The following is an 18,608-nucleotide window of genomic DNA, read 5'->3' on the forward strand; positions in this document are numbered from 1 at the left end:
GTAATTAGTGGGCTGTAAAATGTGCTTGCTTACACATCCACTCTGCTCCTATACTTCAAATTAACAACTCAAGGTCACTCCAATAAGCTTAGAACTTTCTGAGAGGAGGAGCAGCAGGGTAATTAAAGAGAAAATCACCGTTGAAAACATGGTGAAAAGAAAGAAAGCGGGGCTTCTCTGAGATCACCGCGTTCAGGCGTGAATATTTTCACTCCATTCATACATTGTAGCATGAAAGCGAAGCAATATAGTGTCACTGCATCGGAAAAGCTTTGACAGCGTAACTGTAATCATTTCCAATGTTCCAATTTGCTCAACGTGGTTTTTAACACAAATTTAATTTGGAGTTGAAACGCTGAGGGAAGCGTCGGCCCATTCTGAAGACTGACGATAGCCTCAGGTAGAACAGAACAGCCGGCCTCCCTATACATGAAGCTCTGTTTGGTCCAGTTTCACCACGAGCCTCCTCCCATGTCGTCCTCATGAGGAGGTTAAATGGCGGCTATATGTCTGTCCTAACCCTATAGCAACACACAGTCAAGCAGGCGAAGTTGGACACTGGGGACAACTGTTGCAAAAATATATAGATATATATTCTGAAGGAATGGAAGTCCCCCTCTTCACCTTCTTTTTCAATTGTGGTTGACGGACATGATCTCTGTTATACGTATGGAGAGACTCAGGTTCCTGAGAACCAACTCACTTAACACTTTGAGTGCCACGGCCCTTGGGCAAAAGGTGCTGTACTGTGCCACATAGGCCGCAATGCATTTTAAAACAGTCATATAATTTCTTTAATAATTACTATGTAAACACTGAACACGCACAAATAACGATGAGACTCTCTTCTATCACCTGCAAAAAAAAGTTTATTGATCCCATTTTCCGTTCTTTAGTTATGAGCCGGAGAAGATAGCTTGATTTGACCAAAAACAGCCATTTTTTTCTAGAAACCTGAGATATTCAGCCTTTTGTGAAAGGAAGCATTTCAAGCACATCATTGACTCATTGCTAATATTTTCTGATGTAATGACACCTCAAAAATAATTTCCTTCAATAAAAGAGTGAAAACAAAGGAATTTTGTTTGGCCAAATAATATTTTTTAGCTGCAACCAGCAGCGCTGGCCCCTGCGTGCGCAGACCCTACACCTTCTTGCTGGTCTTGATTTACTGCTGGTGGGCATCAGATAGCCTATTCTAGCTTGTTTGCTCTCTGTGCATCGAGCCTGCTGCAGCTGCCTGGGTCTGTTGTATGCTGTAGTGCCCTGCGTGCCCCGCGTGCCCCCCCCCCCCCCCCCCCCCGTTGTGGGAGGAGTGTCTCTCTGGGCTCTGCTGTGAGTGCGTTTGCTCTGCGTGTGCTCTGCAATGAAAAGTCCGCTACATCCAGCTTTTTTACAGCCGCGTGTATTTGTCACCAGCTCCCATGCTTCCAGTTGAGAATAATAACAACTCCACATGCGGATGGGCTGTAGCAGCGGACACGGAGGTGCTCAATTGTGACAGCAGATTGGCTGCTGCAGGCACAGCTACGTTATGCTTCAATGAAGCAGCTGCATACGGACGGATGCGATGCGATTTCCTTTTCCCCAACGACTTCTTCTGTGTGTTTTACTCCACGTTCTCTCATCTGGAGAGCGCTGTCGCCACCTAAGGGTTCTGTAAAATAGGTTAGACACATTCAATAGCTCTCATATTGTAAGAGGCGATGTAAGAGGCTTAGATCGACACCCCCCCCGTCAAAAAAACAATTTGGAGTTATTGACGCCATTTGGCGTCGAGCGTACGGTAAATTTCTCTTGACGCCATATGGCGTCGCTGGCACTCAATGTGTTAAAAGAAAAAAATCGAACTATCTGGGACCCGTTTCTAGCCGACCTTGACGAGGTTAGGGGCGGCGGATGACTCGCCCGGCTGGTTCCTCATGGACCCCTTGTGTGGGAGCCCAACATCTCTTACAAGCACATAAGCAGCCTATGTGGCTGGTAGCACCACGTTGTAATATTAAGTGTTGATATTATATGCATGCTTTTCTTTCTTTTCCTTTCCTGTGTCTGTGCCTGTTTGTTTGTATTGTTTGTGTATTGTTGTAAGTAAAATTGAAAATTTAATATTGAAAAGAAAGCACACAGAGTTGTCCTCCCCGTGACGGCAGATAAACACGACTCTAAATCTTTTGACGTTTGACGCGATTAATACTAATTTTGGATTAACCATATTCTGGCCGTTGCAGACTGTATAATGCTCCTCAATCGTGTCCTGTATAGGCCTCTGGAGGAGCAGGAAAACATGGCTGAAACAACCAGCGGTGATAGAAGAAACCTCTCCACTAACAGACAGCAGCAGCAGCAGCAGCATGGAGGAGTTTCTCCAGATCGCCCGAGGAGAAAAATGTCTTAATTTAGGAAAAAGTTTCTCAAGGAGCAAAGTGAGCCGCAGCTGCACCCTCTGGACCTAAAAAATGTAGACTGGTACAGAAATCAGATATGCACAGAAGATTGCTAATCAGACTCCCTAGATCAAACTGATGACGGGTAATGAGTGTGGGGGGGGAGGGGGTGGAGGGCTTCTATTTGAGGTGTAGTTCTGTGAATTCATTAAAAAACCTAACATGTCAGATATTCTAATCTTGGTATTAAGCCGACTGTATTTGGAGGATGGAGAGGTGACTTTTTTGGGTGACCAATTATTTCCCCATCATTTCTTTGTTGACAGGTGCATTACGCAGACAGTCCTGCGGGTGAAATCGCACTGTCAACTCAATGAATACCCCGGCAAAATGACACTGTGTGTGGCAGTGTGAGTATAACAAAAAGTGAATTAAGGTGAAACTACAATGCAAACTATATGAAGACATGAAGAAGAACAACAACAACAAACAAAATAATGATCATTATTATTATTATTACTAGTTTGATTACTGCCTAATTAATTAGCAGCAATCTTCCACCCAGATCTGAGTTTCTGATGAATCAATGTTTTAGGTCCAGAGTTGGGGGTTTAGGTCCAGAGTGGGCGTTCTACATGTAGGTCGAGAGGGGGGGTTTTAGGTCCAGAGTGGGGGTTCTAGGTCCAGAGTGGGCGTTCTAGGTCCAGAGTGGGGGTTTTAGGTCCAGAGTGGGGGTTTTAGGTCCAGAGCATGGGGGTTTTAGGTCCAGAGTGGGCGTTCTAGGTCCAGAGTGGGGGTTTTAGGTCCAGAGTGGGGGTTTAGGTCCAGAGTGGGGGTTTAGGTCCAGAGTGGGGGTTTTAGGTCCAGAGTGGGGGTTTTAGGTCCAGAGTGGGGGTTTTAGGTCCAGAGTGGGGGTTTAGGTCCAGAGTGGGCGTTCTAGGTCCAGAGTGGGGGTTTAGGTCCAGAGTGGGGGTTCTAGGTCCAGAGTGGGGGTTTTAGGTCCAGAGTGGGGGTTCTAGGTCCAGAGTGGGGGTTTAGGTCCAGAGTGGGGGTTCTAGGTCCAGAGTGGGGGTTTTAGGTCCAGAGTGGGGGTTCTAGGTCCAGAGTGGGGGTTTAGGTCCAGAGTGGGGGTTCTAGGTCCAGAGTGGGGGTTTTAGGTCCAGAGTGGGGGTTTAGGTCCAGAGTGGGGGTTTTAGGTCCAGAGTGGGCGTTCTAGGTCCAGAGTGGGGGTTTAGGTCCAGAGTGGGGTTTTAGGTCCAGAGTGGGGGTTTTAGGTCCAGAGTGGGGGTGTAGGTCCAGAGTGGGGGTTTAGGTCCAGAGTGGGGGTTTAGGTCCAGAGTGGGGGTTTTAGGTCCAGAGTGGGGGTTTTAGGTCCAGAGTGGGGGTTTAGGTCCAGAATGGGCGTTCTAGGTCCAGAGTGGGGGTTTAGGTCCAGAGTGGGGGTTCTAGGTCCAGAGTGGGGGTTTTAGGTCCAGAGTGGGGGTTCTAGGTCCAGAGTGGGGGTTTAGGTCCAGAGTGGGGGTTCTAGGTCCAGAGTGGGGGTTTTAGGTCCAGAGTGGGGGTTCTAGGTCCAGAGTGGGGGTTTAGGTCCAGAGTGGGGGTTTAGGTCCAGAGTGGGGGTTTTAGGTCCAGAGTGGGGGTTTAGGTCCAGAGTGGGGGTTTGCTCTTGCTTCACTTGCACAGAGACATTCCCCAAATTAAGAATGTGTTTTGTCCTCAGGCGATGTGGAGAGAATCGTCTCTTTTGGCACGCTGTCTTCTAAAGACGCTTCACTCAAAGAAGCAGCCTTTCAGCCTGAGCACCACGCAGCAGTGATCAGATAACCACATCAGCCCAACTGTCATGTCCTTACATTGATTTCTTCATCAACGCTTTATTAGTTTGTTATTAGTTTGAGGCATTGTCAGTCTGATGAATGCTACTCTGACTGGTGAGCCGTAGGCCTATAATCTTTGCCTCACACACACACACACACATGCATGCAAGTGCGCGCACACACACACACACACACAGCTCATTTCCCCCCTTGATTTCATATTTGGACAAGGCCTATTTTAATGTATTTGTCTTCTGTTTAACAATTTGCTGTATTTTAGTTTTTTTGCTGCTTAGTTGCTGTTCCACTATTATATTTGTCATATTGTGTGTGTGTGTGTGTGCGTGTGTGTGCACATGTGTGTGCGTGTGTGTTTACCAAACAAAAAAAAAGAAAAAAAAAGATCTTACCTCTAAACACTGTTTACTTCTATTTATCATTTTGTATATGTGCAAACAAACAGATTTTAACCCTCGACAGTGGTTCTCAATTTTTTTTACATGAAGGACCCCTAAACTGACAAAGATGAGACCAAGGACCCCCATTTGAGAACCCACTGCTCTATGAACCTACACAAAGCCTACTGTAAGATCCATACAGTCAGTAAGCTGAATGGCCTTTTCCCTACAACACCTCTCTGACCTGCCTGTTGTGTTGTATTGTATTGAACTGCCTTCCCATATCCCTTTCTACTTATTACTCTTATTGTATTGTGGTCATCAACAATGACCTAACCCAATCAATATAACGCTTTACGTGTCTTCATTACGCTTCGGCATAATTTATCACAATGCACAAATTAGACAGCGGTGTCTGGCTTTGATGATGGCGGCAGATTCACTCTCTCCCCCCCTATCCTCCCCCCTCTCTCTCCCCTCCCTCTCTCTCCCTCCCCCCCCCTCGTTCTCCTCGCTGTAGCAGCGGCAGAATGGTCCACCAAGGTGCCATCTATTGTGTTGAGATAATTGCCCATGAGTAGAAGCTCATCAAGAGGAGAAATTGAAATTATTTCCTCGTACTCAGGGACGGTGAAGCGTGGAGTATAAAAGATGATGAATCTCTATATTTCCATGGGGATCGGCGCGCGACAGAGGTAGACTGATTAGGTCCAACCGCTGCGAAATTGCACAGAGGAAAAGCATGTGTCTCGTCAGCACCTATAGACACGCACTTTGTTTTGCTGATTTTTGAACAGAGATAGGGGAGGGGCACACACAAGTCACTCTGTTATTGTTGATTTTTGAAAAGAGATAGGGGAGGGGCACACACAAGTCACTTTGTTATTGTTGATTTTTGAAAAGAGATAGGGGAGGGGCACACACAAGTCACTTTGTTATTGTTGATTTTTGAAAAGAGATAGGGGAGGGGCACACACAAGTCACTTTGTTATTGTTGATTTTTGAAAAGAGATAGGGGAGGAGCACACACAAGTCTCTCTGTTATTGTTGATTTTTGAAAAGAGATAGGGGAGGAGCACACACAAGTCACTTTGTTATTGTTGATTTTTGAAAAGAGATAGAGGAGCACACACAAGTCACTTTGTTATTGTTGATTTTTGAACAGAGATAGGGGAGGGGCACACACAAGTCACTTTGTTATTGTTGATTTTTGAAAAGAGATAGGGGAGGAGCACACACAAGTCACTTTGTTATTGTTGATTTTTGAACAGAGATAGGGGAGGAGCACACACAAGTCACTCTGTTATTGTTGATTTTTGAAAAGAGATAGGGGAGGGGCACACACAAGTCACTTTGTTATTGTTGATTTTTGAAAAGAGATAGGGGAGGAGCACACACAAGTCACTTTGTTATTGTTGATTTTTGAACAGAGATAGGGGAGGAGCACACACAAGTCACTTTGTTATTGTTGATTTTTGAACAGAGATAGGGGAGGGGCACACACAAGTCACTCTGTTATTGCTGATTTTTGAACAGAGATAGGGGAGGGGCACACACAAGTCACTCTGTTATTGTTGATTTTTTAATAGAGATAGGGGAGGAGCACACACAAGTCACTCTGTTATTGTTGATTTTTGAACAGAGATAGGGGAGGAGCACACACAAGTCACTCTGTTATTGTTGATTTTTGAAAAGAGATAGGGGAGGAGCACACACAAGTCACTTTGTTATTGTTGATTTTTGAAAAGAGATAGGGGAGGGGCACACACAAGTCACTTTGTTATTGTTGATTTTTGAAAAGAGATAGGGGAGGGGCACACACAAGTCACTTTGTTATTGTTGATTTTTGAAAAGAGATAGGGGAGGAGCACACACAAGTCTCTCTGTTATTGTTGATTTTTGAAAAGAGATAGGGGAGGAGCACACACAAGTCACTTTGTTATTGTTGATTTTTGAAAAGAGATAGGGGAGGAGCACACACAAGTCACTTTGTTATTGTTGATTTTTGAACAGAGATAGGGGAGGGGCACACACAAGTCACTTTGTTATTGTTGATTTTTGAAAAGAGATAGGGGAGGAGCACACACAAGTCACTTTGTTATTGTTGATTTTTGAACAGAGATAGGGGAGGAGCACACACAAGTCACTCTGTTATTGTTGATTTTTGAAAAGAGATAGGGGAGGGGCACACACAAGTCACTTTGTTATTGTTGATTTTTGAAAAGATAGGGGAGGAGCACACACAAGTCACTTTGTTATTGTTGATTTTTGAACAGAGATAGGGGAGGAGCACACACAAGTCACTTTGTTATTGTTGATTTTTGAACAGAGATAGGAGAGAAGCACACACAAGTCACTTTGTAATTGTTGATTTTTGAACAGAGATAGGGGAGGAGCACACACAAGTCACTCTGTTATTGTTGATTTTTGAAAAAGAGATTTTCGCCATCCGTCTACGAGTTAAGCCCCTTGTAAGGTGGGACGTTCTGCTTAGCAGCAGCAACAGCGCCCTCTGCTGCCACAAGTGGTAAATACAGATGCTAATAAATGCTACAATAGTATGTTCAAATATCAGCCTTATTTTACTGTTTCTGCTTGTACTCTCTATACTTTGCTAACCTCTCTGCAGTGTTTATAACTGATTCGCTGGAAAACAATTGTTCGAAATATCCACAGACTTGTTTTATTGAAACAAGAAGCTACTGTAATCATGCCACTAATCACGCTAGCAAGCAATAAACACGTTTCACTTCCTATACGTACTTCATAATAAAATTGTCTTTGTTAGTTTGTCAGCGGAAAACTTTTAATCTGAAGGTGCTGTGCAGGAAATGGAGTTAAAAGTTCCTGGCAAATTGACATGCTCCAGGAGGGAGCCTCAAAGTGACATGCTACAGGAAACAGGCGCTCAGGGTGCAGAGTGGGAATGATAGATGCACCAGTCTCTCTATTAGAAGTTGTTATACCATCAACATGATTTAAAAGCTCATATATTAATGTAAAAAAAAATACATTTTGGGCCTTTAAAGTTGAGGTTGGGTTGTCAGTGCCAAGGAAACACATTTGTTTCTAATCAATCACAGACCCTGCTTCTGCCCCGTAAACACGCAGCATATTTCTCACTCGGCTGCTGGATTCAATTTTCCAAACACAAAATTAAACATCTTGTAAATTATGTTTATTGTCCCGTGTATTTCCCCCTCACAATCAAACGCCAGCAGCCATTGCTCACATGTTAATTGAAGTTGTTGTTTTTTCCCCTCACTGTTATGTAAATTTCCTGAATGCTTAATTGGGGTATATATCACATTTAGCATGCATTATTCCTATGGCTTATTCTATCCCCCAAGCAAACACAATGTTGTGCTATGGGCTCTTTCATTTACTTGCCACAGGGCACATGATGTAGATTCAATTTGATGAGGAGCGAAATAAACGCACCCCTCTACACCCCCCCCCCCCCCCACACACACACACACACACACACAACCACTTCACTTCTTTATTTCATGCACGGAATATGTAGATAGCGTACTTACACAAAAAACCCATTTACACCTGGTGTTAAAATGTGATCTGTATCTGAATACGTTATCTGGATAAGGTTAAATCCCAGGTGTAAACATGTCGTGATCAGAATGTGATCTGCCTGACCACATCTGGTGGTAGTCTGGCTCACATTGTGTTCAGATCTTAGCCAGGTATAAACGCGAGGGATGTGAGCACAACGTGCCATTGTAGCGATGTTTTATTGATGTCTTTTACGTGTCTTAAACCCATGAGGGTTGGGCACCACGCAGTGCATGACACATCAATCAATCAATCAATCAATCAATGTAAGGAAGGGGCGGGGCTAGGGAAAAGCAGGTTGTAGAAAATGTGGGTGTGGGTCAGGATTAAGATGTAGAAAATCCTAAGCAGACTGGGGCATTGGCCTTGGTGAAGGTTTGTGCTCTCTGAGTGCATTTTCTACTTCCCAAATCCAATTCAAACGGGAACCAAGTGTTCATGACGCCGGGGTCTATTTTCAGTGCTACGCGACTCCCTTTCCTGTCATGCAAAATGTATTTACAGCCGGCTTATCAAGTTGTTTGAGGAAATCAACAGCATCGCTCTTTCATGTCGCTTTCTTTGTGTGGAGTTCTATGGCTGCATGCATGATGCACATGTTGGCGAAACAAATTCATGGCTGATTTTGTTATTTTTCATAGGATCTGTCGACATTGAGAAAACATAAGAAAACACCGTCCTTATCCTTGAAAGACTCTACAGCAGCTGTAACATCCGTGTGTGTGTGTGTGTGTCTTTTGACTGCACCACAGTATTCAAGCCACACAGAGCATCTGTCAAAGATCAAACAGCAGCTCCATGCCGCAGCTCCAGAGCCCCATTAGTTTACCATGGCAGGACTTCCCAGATCTCCACAGCTCCAGCCGTCTGGATTCCAGGTGTGAATCTATAACGGTGGCGTGTTTGGATTTACAGGCCGATCCTGAGACGGCGGTTTGGTGTCAAAAGAGCATATCGTTATTCTGTCGTGTGACAAAGCGGTTCGCCGAAGGGGGACAGTCATTACATCGTTGTCTGCTTTGCAGTCGACGACCCGCTGAGGGAATTATTGGTAATCATCCATGTAATGTGGTGCCACTCACGTTTTTTGACAGTTGAGTGAAACCACTGCTTTTTTTTTTTAATCAGAGCTAAAAAAAACATCTGTTCGGCGCGGCGTGACTCGGCGCACTCCACCGTGTCTTTCTCCGCCTTTCCTCACTGGCACCTACACTGTAAAAAAAAATGACCATGAAATTTACAGTCATTTTTGCTGTGGAATATACAGTGCCCTACTGTACAAATTATATACAGTCATTAAATGTGCATAACACAGTGATTTACTGTGGATTTCGCAGCGTTTTTTTTTTTTTTTACTTGCTACAACGGCAGAAAAGCACAGTTGAGGTTTCAACAAATGTCTACCAGACATAACTAAAAATATCAATATGGGCCATAGAGAATATGATCCGGTCACTGCAGGTTGCCTGGGATGTGTGTCACTAGGCCCGACGGAATCCACTTACTGTGACATACGGACACACGCACACACACACACACACACACACCTACACACACAGACGCACACACACGCACACACACTAACCTCTAGCTGTAAAAGGACGTCATTATTATTTAAAGGCTCCATCTCGGCTCTTAAAAGGCTTCACCTTGCTGCGAGATGTCCTGTTTGCGTGAGCGGCCTGCTGTCTTTGTGAAGCCATCTAATAAGCATTCTTTAACCTCGGGGGACGTGGGGCCTGGCAGACGACTCCGAGTCGGCGGGCAAGACAAGAACGCTGTGACACCAGAAAAACAAAACAGCCCCTCTCTTATCCGTCCTCGCCTCTGACTGCACGAGTCAGCGAAAATAATACAAAATAAATAAATACAATTTCAGGGGGGGGGGAAATGGAACTCCACTGAAGCCTCCATCTCCAAATCGGCGCTGCTGTCAGCCGCTATTTAGAATTTGTATTTATGCCCATCTCGCTTGGGATTTTATTTATTTAACAGGAGAAAAAAATATATATATGCGTTGGCGGGTGTTGACTTGCAGGAAGACATGTCAAGACATTGAGACTAGCAGTGTCAGGGCAGTTAACGCGTCGCTAGACACACTCGCTAAGTGTGCGCACAGTGATTGTGTGTCGGCGTCAATGTCAGCAGCGACAAATGCCTCTGCGGTTGTGTTTCGTTCTCGCTGTGAAGTCCGTCCCTTCCGTATAAATCGGTACTGACAACAGTCGCTTTGACTATAAGGTGAGGAGAAAGCAGGAGTTGACCCGTTATGTCAGAACCAGGCCCACGTGTGCGTTGGTCGGGCCAACACGGCCGATTGTAAGGCAGCCGATCTGGTGCTTAAAGGACGGCTTGACCGATTATCAACCCACTTTGTATCATATATAATCTGGGTAATATAAGCACATGGGGCAGTGTTTACCTTCTCTCTCTGTCTCCCTCATGGAGATCTCCCATTTCCTCACTCTGGCAAAACGCTCCGTTGGGCATCACCACTGATAAACCTATAAGGAGATGATGTCAGTGTCCAGAAGCTTGAGAGGCAGAGGCATAGATTACGTTGCCGTATAGACAGAAAGGAAAATAGCTTTGACAATTCTTGTTGTAGTAAAAATAGGACAATTTGATTTGTTGTTTTGAGCATATTTTCCTCTTTGTATTCTGACGTTATTATATTATAGACTGTAACTCTCTCAATATAAGACCCGGACATGAACGCTTCTAATAATCCCTCAGTTGATATGTTGAGATTGGGGGTGGAGTCTGGTTTGACTTGCAGTGGATCAGGCTGAGCAGAGAAGCAGTCAGATGAATACATAAGAATGCATGAGGGGTGAGCGGACCTAGCAGCTCGAGGAGTCTGCACACACCTGCCCAGACTGTCTGTCAGGCACCAGCAGGCTTTAGTGATTTGGTTGAAGGTAAATTTAGCACACAGGCCACCGGGGATTTGACATCACATTCTTCTTTCAGAAGGCAACAGAGCGAGCGAGGAGCGGAGGGGAAGCCAAAGAAAACATCTACAGGTGGCCATGTTGGGCTCAGTCACATGACTTTGTCTAATGAAATAGTTGGGATTCAAAAGTCGCTCGTATCCACAGGGCATAATGGACACGTTGGAAACGGACCGCTTCAAAAGGGTTAGGGTTATTCACCTTATTCAGAAGAGACCGTCTGGCTTGAGAGACTAACAGGAAGTGTAACTACAATCGGAGGTTCCAATTGTATTTACACTTCCTGTGACTCATAAAACTATAGTCTGACACATAATGTGAGTCAAACTAGGTTTGACCAGGTGAGTCAGACTAGAGCAGGTAAAACAGCCGGCGTTTTGAACAGGAAGTCGTGACACAATGGGTCAAGTGGGCGGGGCTGCATAAGGTGAATAGGGCTGTAGTGGAGGTTAAACACACGTAAAGGCTGTTCACGTACCTTTTTAAATGCAACATAGCGTTTACTCAATCTTTAAATCGCGGACGTCCTCGATATCATTTGCTAATTGGTAGCAACCATGTTATGCTATCTTGTCGGCAAGGGGCTAAAATAACGCTTCAAAGTCAGGCTAAATTTTTGGCGAGTGGAAAAACTGGCATGGCCATTTTCAAAGGGGTCCCTTGACCTCTCACCTCAATGAGAATGGCTTCTATGGGTACCCGGCCTGGAGAACGTGGTTCCTCTCTGTTAGTGATGATGACGACGATGACTATACATTTTGATGATCTATTTATAGGGATATGATTCGGTTTCAGTTGTTCTAGTCTCATATAGGCTCATCAGGCTACTGTACTTTATCAACAGTAGTCTCGTGGGCAACTGAAGTTTATTGTTTATCCACCTTTTTATTATACCGGTATGAGAGCTGCCATAGACTTTTTCTTTTTTAACCTACACTCCTCATATGATTGGATATACTGTAAGATCGGGGGGTCTGGGGGTGGGCGGGGCAGGGCATGACAGAGTTTCATGAAACAAACAAAACACCTGCCACGTTACGCATTCGTTTTTGATAAAACGACCAATTCAATATACTTTTCCAACTTGTCCTACACTGTTAGATCATGCAGGAGAACTAGCGCTCCGCCCTGCTCCATCTTTGTTAAGGTGCTGGAGGCATCATTGAGTCCACAATGAAGAGAAGGGATCCCGCACACTTGAAGCTCTGCAATAGCTCACTCTGACACAGAGGTTTGGGTGTATGAGGCCTTCACCAGAGCATGACGTTATACGCTCTGAAGCTCTCATACACCCAAACCTCAGAATTAAAGAGAACCATTGCATAGATTCGAGTGTGCGGAATCCCCTCTTTTCACCAAAGCCACGATGCTGCAACGTAGTGGAATGAGAGCAGAATTATATCAAATGCTGCCCTCATAAAAGCCAGTAAATCCGCTGGAGCCAGAAGGACACTCTCTCCTGTACGGCTGGTGAAAGTCGTCCATTCAGATGGTCTGATGTCCCTATTCACAGTTTCCTCAAAGGCTCTCCGTCCACTTCAAAGACATCCATTTTAGCCGCTGCCAATGAAGAGGAAACCAATCAATAGCCTCGACACTAAAGCCCCGGTCACACCGCACGCTCACAGTTCTCAATTGATGTCTGAGGTTCTTTGGATGACTGTTCATATTGTGTCTGTAATCACCGTCGTCACGCTTTATGACACAAGTGAAGCGTCTGAATCGGCATGTCCTCAGTGGAATTAAGGATTTATTGTAGGGATGCACCGATATGAAAATTTTGGCCGATGCCGATAACCGATATTAACATTGCTGTTATGGCCGATAACCGATATTTACCGATGTCGATATGATCTGTATAAAACCACATTTTTATGATCATCACATTTTGTACATACTGAAAAACACATGTTAACACTGAATTTGAAAAAGTTATGCATTTCTTTATTTGCAAAGCCTTTGGAAAAGCCCATAAATCATAGATTTACTGCATTATTTCATATCAATGTGAAGAATTTGGCTGATAATGATAACCGATATTAACATTGCAACATCTGACCGATACCGATATGACCGATATGTTAAAAAATCGGCCGATACTGGCCGATACCGATATGATTGCCGATATATCGTGCATCCCTAATTTATTGTAAAGGGATCTTGTCCAGCGACTTAAATTATAGCAGTGACTTAAATGATACTATGATTTACTAACCTTTGCGACGCAGCTGGATTCGCGCGAGATCATGAGATCAGGATCACGTGACAAATCTCCGCTCTATTGGTCTGAATCCGACCCACCGGTGGTTCGCAGTCGCACGCGCGCTTAGGTCTCAGAGGGAACCTGTGACAGATGGTTCATCCAATCAGCTGCCAGGTATTTTTTTGAAAGTGCCCGCCCTCTGAAACGGTTTCCCGACTGTCTCGTTCCCAGATGGTCATGTGAGAACAAATCATCTGGCAGCAGCGTCATCAGGTTCATGATTCCCATGATCAGTTCTGAATATTCAATCGCAAAATTGTCAGTTGCTTCACTAACAGAGCTACTTAGATCTTGCTGGCCTGGTGGTCCTCTTGGACCAACGGACACTTCAGAGATCAACCCTAAAAACGCCCCCAAAGTATGACTTTGCCGTGACATTGGAGAGCCACTCACCTTGGTGGGCTCTACTGTGAAGCGATTGATAAGAGGTTGGTCAGAATGGATCAATGTGATGGAAACAGATGGGGGAAAATAGATGTCAGGTCAAGATGTGGCACGAGTTCATAAAAGATTTGATTCGTGATGTAATTTATCTGTGACCAAACATAAAAAAATAGAAATGACCCATGATTCATCATTAATGTGAACTAACTCCATGCTCACCACAGTGCTAATGAGGCCATGGACTATCTGTGCTGCATAAGCTTCAGAGCTTCACCGTTTAACAGCACGTTTATTCAGTGCACATGTCCTGTCAGTCCACCTGTCTGCTTTTTATCTGACCAGTGGGAAGAGTGATGTGACCCGTGAGTATTAGAGAGAGAGAGAGAGAGGGAGGGAGAGACACAGAGAGAGAGAGAGAGAGAGGGAGAGGGAGGTGCTAGCTAGTGGACAGCTGGAGGCACGTACACCCACTCGCCCTGCTCGCCCCCTCCTTTCAAATGGGGCCTTAATGATTTATAGATGTTTGCTTTAAAAAGTCATTGGCATTAATCCCATGGCTCATTAAGCGTTTAATTAAAATGAAATTGTGTGTTAGGAGTTAAGCAGATTGAGAGCACTTCCTCCTGCTGGTGGGAGGCTGTCGGATCACTTCCATGTGTGAGGGGGAAGTGTACCAACACACACAGCTGACATGTCGGAGCAATCAAGCTTGGTTGACCAGCGCAGCTCAGGCTCAGCTTCTGAGAATTAACATTTCAACACAAGAGACATTTAATCATATGGTTTCTTGAGGTGAATCATGTGATAGATATTGAGAGTGTTCAATTCAAAAAGAAGGGTTCCTCCAGTAAGATTAGATTCCACTTGGAATCATCAATGTAGAAATCAGCTTGTTACACATCTCCTAAACCAGTGGTTCTCAATGTGGGGTCTGGGTTACCAGCGGTCCTTGAGAGGGTAGGGGGTACAGCAAAACGATGACTTGTTCAACCTCACCAAGAAGACATGATCATTAGAGAAGAAGACGGTTTTGATCAGTTTCACTGTTATCTAACAGTAAAAAATAATACAGATTTGGGTCCAAAAGAAAACAAATCTCCAGTCCATGGCTCTAATGTAGACTATATTAGCTGTTCTTGATATGAAAAAGCTTGAGAATCACTGTCCTATAGATCTACTGTCGACCCTCATCCACACTCTATTATATTGAAAGAAGATATCAAATATCAAATATCAATATCAGATATCAAATATCAAATCCATTTCATTGGACGTCGGGAAGGGCGTGCCCCAAGGTTCCATTTCCGGGCCTATCCTGTTCACTCTTTATATAAATAACATTTTTCTTCCTTCTGATCTCTGCAATGTCCATTATTACGCGGACGACACAATCTTATATTGTTTTGGACCCACCCCGGCACAGGCCGTCTTATCTTTGCAGGCCGCTTTTGATTCGTTGCAACGGTCCCTGTTCGATCTTAAATTAGTTTTGAACTCCACTAAGACAAAGTGGATGTTGTTCTCAAGATCTTTAAACAGAAATGATAATTTGTGTATCCGTACGCTTCAAGGCGACCAAATTCAATTAGTCCATTCTTATAAGTATCTTGGTATTTGGTTAGACACCAAACTTTCTTTTCATGTACATGTAGAACATCTCACAAAGAATTTGAGGAGAAAAATCGGCTTTTTGTATAGAAACAAGTCTTGTTTTTCACTATTGGCCAGAAAAACTGTTGTCCAATCTTTGATAATGTCAGTTTTTGATTATGGTGATGTGATTTACATGTATGCCTCTCCATCCGTCTTAAAGCCTCTTGATGCTGTATATCATAGCGCTCTGCGTTTTGTTACAGGTGATGCTTTCAGTACACATCATTGTATTCTGTACGAAAATGTGGGTTGGTCCTCCCTGTCGGAGCGTAGAGATCAGCACTGTCTGATATTTATTTATAAAGCATTAATTGGGAAACTTCCACCTTACTTATCCGCACTCCTTTCTTGTAACAGTGGAGGTTATCAAACACGATCACGGTCCTATATCAGACTGTCTGTCCCACGGGTGCGAACCGAACAAGGAAAGACCGCTTTTTCTTGGTTCGCCCCCAACAGATGGAATGTGCTCCAGGAAAACTTAAAAATGGATAATTTGATCCCGCTTGCTTCTTTTAAAGCACTTTTAGAAAGCATTCCTCGCAAGGTGTGTTCATGTTTTATTTGAAATTATTTAATTATGCTCTTGATGCTTGTTATTGTCTGCTGTGTTAACCTGTAATTTTGTAACTGCTGTATATGTTCTTTGTACACCAGGGCTCCCTTGTAAATGAGAGCTTGCTCTCAAGGGACTCTCCCTGTATAAATAAAGGTAAAATAAAAAATAAAAAAATTGAAAGAAGTACGTTTCTCTGAACAGTAAAGGCCCACACGCACAGGGAGCCAATCTTGACGCTCGTCGGGGTACGGTGGCGCAGTCGGTAGCGCTGTCGCCTCACAGTCAGAAGGTCCTGAGTTCGATTCTCGCCTGGGACACTGTGGGCGCTGTGGTTGTGTTCCCCCCTATATCTTCAGTGCCTACTGCCCAGGTGGGGTATCTCGTCGTAAGGGCCTTTCTCTCTGTGTGGAGTTTGCATGTTCTCCCCGTGCTCCCCCAGGGGGTTCCTCCGTATATAACCCCCCCACTAAAAACATGCAGAAGATCAGATCGTCATCGTCATCCGACCAGTGACGACAACATCCGAAGTTGGTCCCCGGGCGCTGTACGAGAAAGCGACCACTGCTCCTGGCCTGCCCCCCGGAGGAAAGGACATGCCTGGATGGGTTAAATGCAGAGGACACTTTTCACCGGCCACCGTCAGCATGAGTGTGTTGTGACCGCATGCATGTGTTGTGGTGTTCGTGTGACAATAAAAGACGGGCTTGTCCGTTACGAGAGTCATTTGACGCTCGTCAAGATCTTCCCCTATAGCGCACTGCAAGCGCCAGATCTGAAATGTATAGCCTACACCACAGAATGACAGAACCATCACTATTTGGGGGAAATGGCCACTCATTTATATGTAATCAGGCACAATTGACCGATTAAAAAAAGTTGTTATAGTTTTGAGCCCGGTCATAAGCCTCTTCTAAACATGAACTGCGGATTATAACCGTAGAATCAGGTCAGTTACCCTGCTAGACATGACTCAATAAACCGCTTCATCACTTTCTAAACATGGGGAGAAGCTCCGGCGCGGTTTGGAGCACAGTAGCTGCTGCCTGGCTACTGCAGAGGAAAGGTAGGCTACAGAATAGGCTACAATTCTCTCCTCTCCTCTCGATCAAATTATATGTTTTGAATGCATTTATTCCTAGTATTCTTCTCAGAGAAGAGTAGTATTCTTCACACACACACACACACGCACACACACACACACACGTCCTAATTGGACCTTTAGTAGAATATGTGTTTTACACTCATTAGCCTTGGACTTATATGTGAGTTAGCTCATTTAGCGGTGCTGTGCAAAGATCCCCATGCTGCTCCTCCTCCTGCTGATGGCTACACAGCCACCACTCATATTGGAGAGCGTTAATGCAATAGTGATACAGTATAATTAAGAGGCCCTGGAAGCTGTGTAGTACCTTCCATTGCTTTCTAAATGCCTCTATGTTACCCAATATGTGCTTTTCTCTGCGTGTTTCAACAAAGTGAAATGAAGTGGGCTGGAGGAGGGAAGCAAAAAGCCTGCAAGATTGATCGCTGTGCTCATTGGAGTAATACAAGCTCCAGTCATTCTCTTCTGCAGGTTTCCATAGCATTTAAAATAGCAACGTGGTAATGGCACACACACACACAGACGCACACACACGCGCACACACACACACACAGAGACGCATGCACGCGCACACACACACACACACGCACGCACACACACACAGACACACGCACACACACACACACAGATGCGTCACGCACACACGCACAGGCACACACACACACGCACGCACACACACACACAGATGCACACACACACACACAGATCACATGCACACACACACACACACACACACACACACACACAGATGCACGCACAAGCAAGCACTTTGCAGGACACGATGTGGTCTAAAAGTGCTGGGAAAAGAAAGATGGTGGAAGGGATTAATTCATGTCTCCAGAAATACTCCTGTGAAAGTGTATTTGTTTGCCACCTATGTAAGCTGAGATATGACGCTCTATTCTGGTCATCTGATCATCTCCTCAGGATATCATTCATCTAGATTCTAGAAGTATCTGAGCATCTCCTCACAATATCCATTAATCTAGAAGTATCTGAGCATCTCCTCACAATATCCATTCATCTAGAAGTATCTGAGCATCTCCTCAGGATATCATTCATCTAGAAGTATCTGAGCATCTCCTCAGGATATATATTCATCTAGAAGTATCTGATCATCTCCTCAGGATATCATTCATCTAGAAGTATCTGAGCATCTCCTCACAATATCCATTAATCTAGAAGTATCTGAGCATCTCCTCACAATATCCATTCATCTAGAAGTATCTGAGCATCTCCTCAGGATATATATTCATCTAGAAGTATCTGAGCATCTCCTCAGGATATATATTCATCTAGAAGTATCTGAGCATCTCCTCAGGATATATATTCATCTAGAAGTATCTGAGCATCTCCTCAGGATATATATTCATCTAGAAGTATCTGAGCATCTCCTCAGGATATATATTCATCTAGAAGTATCTGATCATCTCCTCAGGATATCATTCATCTAGAAGTCAGGCATTTTCCCATCGTTTTTCAAAGCCAACGTTTAGGTTTGCACGCCGCCCTGTATGGTAT

Source organism: Poromitra crassiceps (assembly GCF_964638095.1).
Source record: "Poromitra crassiceps genome assembly, chromosome: 16".
Lineage (NCBI taxonomy): Eukaryota > Metazoa > Chordata > Actinopteri > Beryciformes > Melamphaidae > Poromitra > Poromitra crassiceps.